This window comes from Pongo abelii, chromosome 23 (genome assembly GCF_028885655.2).
Source record: "Pongo abelii isolate AG06213 chromosome 23, NHGRI_mPonAbe1-v2.0_pri, whole genome shotgun sequence".
Lineage (NCBI taxonomy): Eukaryota > Metazoa > Chordata > Mammalia > Primates > Hominidae > Pongo > Pongo abelii.
Window position 1 is genome coordinate 2,728,099 of NC_085929.1, and position 7,505 is coordinate 2,735,603.

A 7,505-nucleotide genomic window follows, 5' to 3' on the forward strand; every position below is an offset into this window, starting at 1 on the left:
AGATGATCCGATGGGTGGGGACTTAGGCTGTGTCCCCCCAGGGGCCCTGGTCGATTAGTTGTGGGGAATCGCCTCCATCCTTCCCCGCACATCCTTCCCCGCCCCCCCCAAGGGGATCCCAATTCATTCCGGGCTGACACTCTCATTGGCAGACGTCGGGCATCACCTAGCGGCCACTGTTGCTCTGAAAACGGAGGCCTCGCAGAGGAAGGAAGCACCAGGCCGCCTGCGCGCAGCCTGGGGCAACTGTGTCTTCCCCACCGCCCCCGCCCCCACCTCCAAGTTCCTCCCTCCCTCGTTGCCTAGGAAATCGCCACTTTGACGACTGGGTCTGATTGACCTTTGATCAGGCAAAAACAAGCAAACACATAAATAAACAGAATAACACAGAAATAACTAACGAAATAAAATAAGTCAATACAATGCATTCCAATACAATACAATGCAACGCAACACAACACAACACAACGCAACACAATACAATACAACGCAATACAATACAATACAATACAACAGGCCGGGCGCGGTGGCTCATGCCTGTCATCCCATCACTTTGGGAGGCCGAGGTGGACGCATCACCTGAAGTCGGGAGTCGGAGACAAGCCTGACCAACATGGGGAAATCCCGTCTCAATTGAAAATACAAAATTAGCCGGGTGTGGTAGCGCATGCCTATAATCCCAGCTGCTAGGAAGGCTGAGGCAGGAGAATCGCTTGAACCTGGGAAGCGGAGGTTGCGGTGAGCCGAGATCGCGCCGTCGCACCCCAGTCTGAGCAACAAGAGCGAAACTCCGTCTCAGAAAAATAAAATCAAATAAATAAACACACAAATGAAAATAAACAAAGAAAATAAAATAAAGCAAACAAATAGGCCCCGAGCGGTGGCTCAAGCCTGTCATCGCCAGCACTTTGGGCGGCCAAGGCCGGTGGATCACGAGGCGGTCAGACCAGCAGGGCCAGTATGGCGAAACCCCATCTCTCCTCACAATACACAAAATTAGCCGGGCGCGGTGCTGTACTGTCTGTAATCCCAGCTACTCGGGAGGCCGAGCTGAGGCAGGGGAATCGCTTGAACCTGGGAGGCGGAGGTTGCGGTGAGCCGAGATCGCGCCACCGCACCCCAGCCTGGGCGACAGAGCGAGACTCCGTCTCAAAAAAAAGGAAAATAAAACTGACATGAAAGAAAATACTTAAAAAGTGAGTTTCCGGGAAAAAAGAAAAAAAAAAAAAAAAAAAGAGAACCCCCCCCCCACCCCCACAGTGACGTACACAGACCCCTCTCGCCTTTCGAGGCACCAGACACGTTAGGAACGATGCGTACTTTCTTTTTTTAACGGAATTTTATTTTATGAGCGGGATTTGTTTTTCGAGACGGAGGTTCGGAGTCCCGCCCTCCCTCCGTCCCGGTCCCTGGTTGCCCAGACGACCTCAGGAGACAGACCCTGGCTGGGCCAGATGGTCCTTCTCCTTGGTCGGTGGTTTCCTTGTGTTTCTTCGTGTCTTTAACCCGCGTGGACCCTTCTGCTCGGGTTTTACAGATGGCGGCTCCCCTTTAGGCCTTGTCGTTGGTGGGGACTTTCCTGATTCTCCCCGGATGTAGTGAAAGCGGGTAGATTTGCCTCGCTTTGCCTCGCCTTGCCTTGCCTTGCCTTTTCTTTCTTTCTTTTTCTTCCTTCTCTCTTTCTTTCTTTCTTTCTTTTTTTTTTTTTTTTTTTTTTTTTTTTTTTTTAGACAGAGTTTCACGCTTGTTGCCCGGGCCAGAGGGCCATGGCGCGATCTCGGCTCACCGCAACCTCCGCCTCCTAGGTTCAAGCGATTCTCCTGCCTCAGCCTCCCTAGTAGGTGGGATTAGAGGCGTGTGCCACCGTGCCCGGCTGATGTTGTATTTTTTGTAGAGACGGGGTTTCCCCACGTTGGTCAGGCTGGTCTCCATCTCCCAACCTCAGGTGATCCGCCTGCCTTGGCCTCCCAAAGTGCTGGGATGACAGGCGTGAGCCACCGTGCCCGGCCTCTCTCTCTCTCTCTCTCTCTGTCTGTCTGTCTGTCTCTCTTTCTTTCTTTCTTTGTTTCTTTCTTTCTTTCTTCCTTCTTTCCTTTCTTTCTTCCTTCTTTCTTTCTTCCTTCCTTCCTTTCTTCCTTCTTTCTTTCTTTCTCTTTCTTCTTTTGCTCTTTTTTTCTTTTCCTTTCTCTCTCTTTCTTTCTCGCTCTTTCTTTCTCTCTCTCTCTTTCTGTTTCTCTCTCTCTCTCTCTCTCTCTCTCTCTCTCTCTCTCTCTCTCTCTTTCTCTTCCGTCTCTTTGAGACAGAGTTTCACTCAAGTGTCCCAGGCTGGAGTGCGATGGCGCGATCTTGGCTCACCGCACCCTCCACCTCCCGGGTTCAAGCGATTCTCCTGCCTCGGCCTCCTGAGTAGCTGGGATGACAGGGATGCACCTCCACGCCCGGCCGATTTTCGTATCTTTAGTAGAGACGGGGTTTCACCACGTTGTCCGGGCTGGTCTCTGACTCCCGACCTCAGGTGATGCGCCCGCCTCGGCCTCTCGAAGTGCTGGGATGACAGGCGTGAGCCACCGCGCCCTGCCTGTGGACTCGGTTCGTCGTATGTTTTATTTGTTTCGTTTCTATGTACTCACTTTTATTTAGAAATGGAAGTGTTTTCATACGTTTGTATATAACTATAGATGTTTACGTGGACGTACGGAGAAGTACATTTATACGCGACAGATGTATGTATTGTATAGAAGTACACTTATGCAAAGCACGTGTGTAGAGATACGCTTCTATAAATTTATGAAATATAAATATACGTTGCTACGTGAAGAAACGATGGTAGATGAATACGTCTATGCTTATGTGTGAAGAGTGTTGTATTTGTATTTATAGATAAACGGGCATATTTATCCGTTTTCTTTCTTTCTCTCCTTGATGTGATTCTTCCTTCCTTTCTCTCCTTGATGTGTTTCTTCCTTCCTTTCTTCCTCTCTTTCCTCCTTTACGTGTTTCTTCCTCTCTTCCTTTCCTTCTCTCTCTCTTTCTGTTCTTTTTTCCTTCGTGTCTTATTTCTCTTTCGTTCCGTCTTTCCTTCATTTTTCTTTCCTCTCTGTTTCTTTTCCCCTCTTTCCTTCGTTTCTTTCCTCCTTCTTTCTCTCCTTTTCGTGTTTCTTTCCTCTCCACCTGTCTTTGAAAAAATGGAACGTTTAAGAAGTTTTCTTTCCGTATCTCTGTTTTTTAGATGGTCTCTCTTTTCTCCACTTTCTTCCTCCCTCCCTCCCTCCCTCTCTCCCTCCCTCCCTCCCTCCCTGCTCCCTTCCCTCCCTCCTTCCCTTTCACCATCTGTCTCTTTTCTCCATTCTCTCCCTCCCTCCGTCTTTCTCTCCCTCTGTCTGTCTCTGTGTGGATTCTGGAAGAGCCTAGGCATTCTGCCTCTCCCTGTGTCCGCAGCGACCCGCGACCGAGTCCTTCCTTGTGGGTTCTTTCTCCCTCCCTCCCTCCCTCCCTCCCTCCGAGATGCATCTCCAAACACCCAGACGCCGTGGGTTGTCTTCTGACTCTGTCGCGGTCGATGCGGGGACACGTTTTGGGGAGGCGTTTCTGTGGGGTTGGGGGAGAGGGGCTGCGTTTTCGGCCTCGGGAAGGGCTTCTCGACTCACGGTTTCGCTTTGGCGGTCCACGGGCCGCCCTGCCAGCCGTCCGGATCGGTCTCGCTGACGTTCGCGACGGTCGTCGGGCTCCATCTGGCGGCCGCTGTTAGATCGTGCTCTTGGCTTCCGGAGCTGCGGTGGCAGCTGCCGAGGGAGGGGACCGTCCCCGCTGTGAGCCAGGCAGAGCTCCGGAAAGCCCGCGGTCGTCAGCCCGGCTGGCCCGGTGGCGCCAGGGCTGTGGCGCGTCGCTTGTGAGTCAGAGCTCTGGCGTGCAGGTTTATGTGGGGGAGAGGCTGTCGCTGCGCTTCTGGGCCCGAGCCGGGCCGTGGGGCCGCCCGGGCCGGTCGACCAGCGCGCCGCAGCTCCCGAGGCCCGAGCCGCGACCCGCGGGGACCCACCGCGCGTGGCGCGGGAGGCCGGGGACGCCCTTCCCGGCTCGGTCGCGGGCCCGCGCGCGTCCTGGCCGTCTGAGGCGGCGGCCGAATGTGTTTCCGGGTCCCCGTGGGGAGCCGGGGACCGTCCTGCCCCCGTCCCCCGGGTGCCGGGGAGCGGTCCCCGGGCCGGGCCGCGGTCCCTCCGCCGTGATCCTTTCTGGCGAGTCCCCGTGCGGAGTCGGAGAGCGCTCCCCGAGCCCTCGTGCGGCCCGGGAGGTCACACCTGGCCGGCCTTCGGTCCCTCGTGTGTCCCGATCGCACGGGGGGCCGGCCGAAACTGCTTCTGGGCCTCGCTCCGGAGACACGGGCCGGCCCGTGCGTGTGGCACGGGCGGCCGGGAGGGCCTCCCTGGCCCGGCGCCGCTCCCGCGTGTGTCCTGGGGTCGACCAGGGGGCCCCGGGTGCTCCGTGTCTGGCTGCGATGGTGGCGATTTTGGGGACAGATGTCCGTGTCGTGGGTGTCCTGGGCCGGCGGCGTGGTCGGCGATCGGGCCTCCTGCCCCCGGGGGAGATATATCTTTCGCTCCGAGTCGGCATTTTGGGCCACCGGGTTATTGCTGACACGCTCTCCTCTGGCGACCTGTGTCACTGGAGAGGTTGGGCCTCCGGATGCGTGCGGGACTCTGGCCCACCGCTGACCCGGCTAGCCGGCCCTGCTCCCGCTCGAGCCGCCTGCTGCTGGGGCCCGCGGGCCTGCTGCTCTCTCGCGCGTCCGAGCGTCCCGACTCCCGGTGCCGGCCCGGGTCCGGGTCTCTGACCCACCCGGGGGCGGCGGGGAAGGCGGCGAGGGCTACCCTGCCCCCGTGCGCTCTCCGCCGCGGGCACCTGGGGCGGCCGTGACAACCCCACCCCCGTCGGCCCCGTGCCGTGCGTGTCAGGCGTCCTCGTCTCCGCTGGGTTGTCCGCCGCCCCTTCCCCGGAGCGGGGGACGGCCGGGGCCGATCGGCTCGCTCGCCGGCCGGCTGGCCGAACCCCCGCTCCCGGGGGCTCTTCCGTGATCGATGTGGTGACGTCATGCTCTCCCGGGCCGGATCCGAGCCGCGACGGGCGAGGGGCGGACATTCGTGGCGAATGGGACCGTTCTTCTCGCCCCGCCCGCGGGGGCCCCTTGCCTCTCCTCCGTCCGCCTGCCGGTGGTGCGTTGGGAAGGCGTGGGGTGCGGAACCCGGCCTGACCTGGCTGTCCCGTCCCCGCTCTCCGCTTCGCGGGGTGGGTCGGCGGGGTCCTCTGACGCGGCGGGCACCCCTCGCTCTCGCCTCCCGCGGTCGTCGACTTGCGGGCGGGCCCCCTCCGCGGCGGTGGGGGTGCCGTCCCGCCGGCCCGTCGTGCTGCCCTCTCGGGGGTTTCGCGCGAGCGTTGGCTCCGCCCGGGCCTTTGCGGTGCTCCTGGAGCGCTCCGGGTTGTCCCTCAGGTGCCCGAGGCCGAGCGGTGGTGTGTCCCTCCCACCCCCGGCGTCCCCTCCTCCGGTGTCCGCGCGTGGGTCCCGAAGGGGAGCCCGTCGGCGTGGGGTTCGAGGCGGTCGAGGGAGATGAGATGCGCGCCCCTCCCGCGCGGGGAAGGGCGCCGCCTGGTCCGGCGAGCGCACGTCCCGTGCTCCCCTCTGGCGGGTGCGCGAGGGCCGTGTGAGCGATCGCGGCGGGCTCGGGCCGGTGACGCGTGCGCCGGCCGGCCGCCGAGGGGCTGCCGTTCTGCCTCCGACCGGTCGCGTGCGTGGCTTTGCCTCGGAAGCGACGCAGGAGGCGGGTGGACGGGGGGGGCCTTGTGAGCCTGCCGGGCCCCCGCCCTGACCGCGAACGCTCGAGGTCGCCGCAGGCGCGCTTCTCCTCGTACCGCAGGCCCCCTCCCTTCCCCGGGCGTCCCCGAGCGCCTCTGCGGGCCCGACGAGGGGCGATCGGCGGGTGGGGAGTGTGACCCACCCTCGGTGAGAAAGCCTTCTCTAGCGATCTGAGAGAGGTGTGCCTTGGGGTGCCGGATCTCCCGGCCTGCCGCCTCTGTCTCCTTCTGCCTTTATGGTAGCGCTGTCGTAGCGACTCGCGCGCAGAGGACCCTCCTCCTCTTCCCCCTCGACGGGTTGAGGGTGGGGAGAGCGAGGGTTCCGCCGGCCACCGCGGTGGTGGCCGAGCGCGGCTCGTCGCCTGCTGTGTGGCCCGCGCCTCCCCCTTCCGAGTCGGGGGAGGATCCCGCCGGGCCGGGCCCGGCGTCCCAGCGGGTTGGGACGCGGCCGCCGCGAGCGGTGGGTGTGCGCGGCCTTCCGTCCGGCGCGTGACCCCCACCTCGGCCGCGAGTCGGCTCTCCGCCCGCTCCCGTGCCGAGTCGCGAGCGGTGCCGACGACCGCGTGCGCGTGGGCGCGGGGTTGGGCCGCCTGGCCCCGGGAAAGCGTCCCACGCTGGGGACGCGCCGGTCTCCCGGAGCGGGACCGGGTCGGAGGCTGGACGAGAATGACGAGCGATGCGGCCCTGGCGTCGGGTTGGTGGCTGTGGTCGCTTCGGGGCCCCCGGTGGCGGGACCCGGGGCTCGTGAGGCGGGTCTCGGTGGGTGCCGAGGGCCGTCCGGCGTCCCAGGCGGGGCACCGCGGGACCGCCCTCGTGTCGGTGGCGGTGGGATCCCGCGGCCGTGTTTTCCTGGTGGCCCGGCCGTGCCCGAGGTTTCTCCCGCCGAGCCGCTGCTCTGCGGGCTCCCGGGTGCCCTCGCCCTCGCGTTCCCCGGCCCTTGGCTCCCTGTGCCCCCCTTCCCCGCCCGCCGCCCGCCGATCCTCTCCCCTCCCCGAGCGGCTCGCCGGCTCGACGTCGGTGGTGGCCTCGTCTGGGACCGAATCCGGCACCGCCTCGGGGGGCGCCGCCGCCGGCCGCTGGTCGGCCCGGTGTCTCCGTCCCCCGGCGTGCGCCTTCGGGACCGGGTCGGCGGCCCCCCCCGGCGTTGGGCCCCGGTGGGCTCCCGGAGAGGGGTTTTCTTAGGGGTCGGCCTGTGGCGCGTGCGGGAGAGAGGGTTCCGGGGGGCTGGCCGCGACTGCGGCGGCGGTGTGGGGGAGCCGCGCGGATCGCCGAAGGTCGAGTCGGCCGCTCCGGGTGCCGCGCGGGGGCCGCCTTCGCGCTCGGAGGCTGCGGGCGGTGAGACCCCCCGCGTGTGTCCCGGCCGCGGTCGGCTGCGCCCGAGGGGTCCCGCGGCGTCCCCTTCCCCGCCGGCCGCCTTTCTCGAGCCTTCTCCTTCGCCTCGGCCTCGCCCGGGGTCTCGTCCTCTTCTCCCGGCCCGGTCTTCCGAATCGGTTCGGCGCGCCCCCGGGTGCGCCTCGCTTCCCGGGCCTGCCGCGGCCCTTCCCCGAGGCGTCCGTCCCGGGCGTCGGCGTCGGGGAGAGCCCGTCCTCCCCGCGTGGCGTTGCCCCGTTCGGCGCGCGCGTGCGCCCGAGCGCGGCCCGGTGGTCCCTCCCGGACAGGCG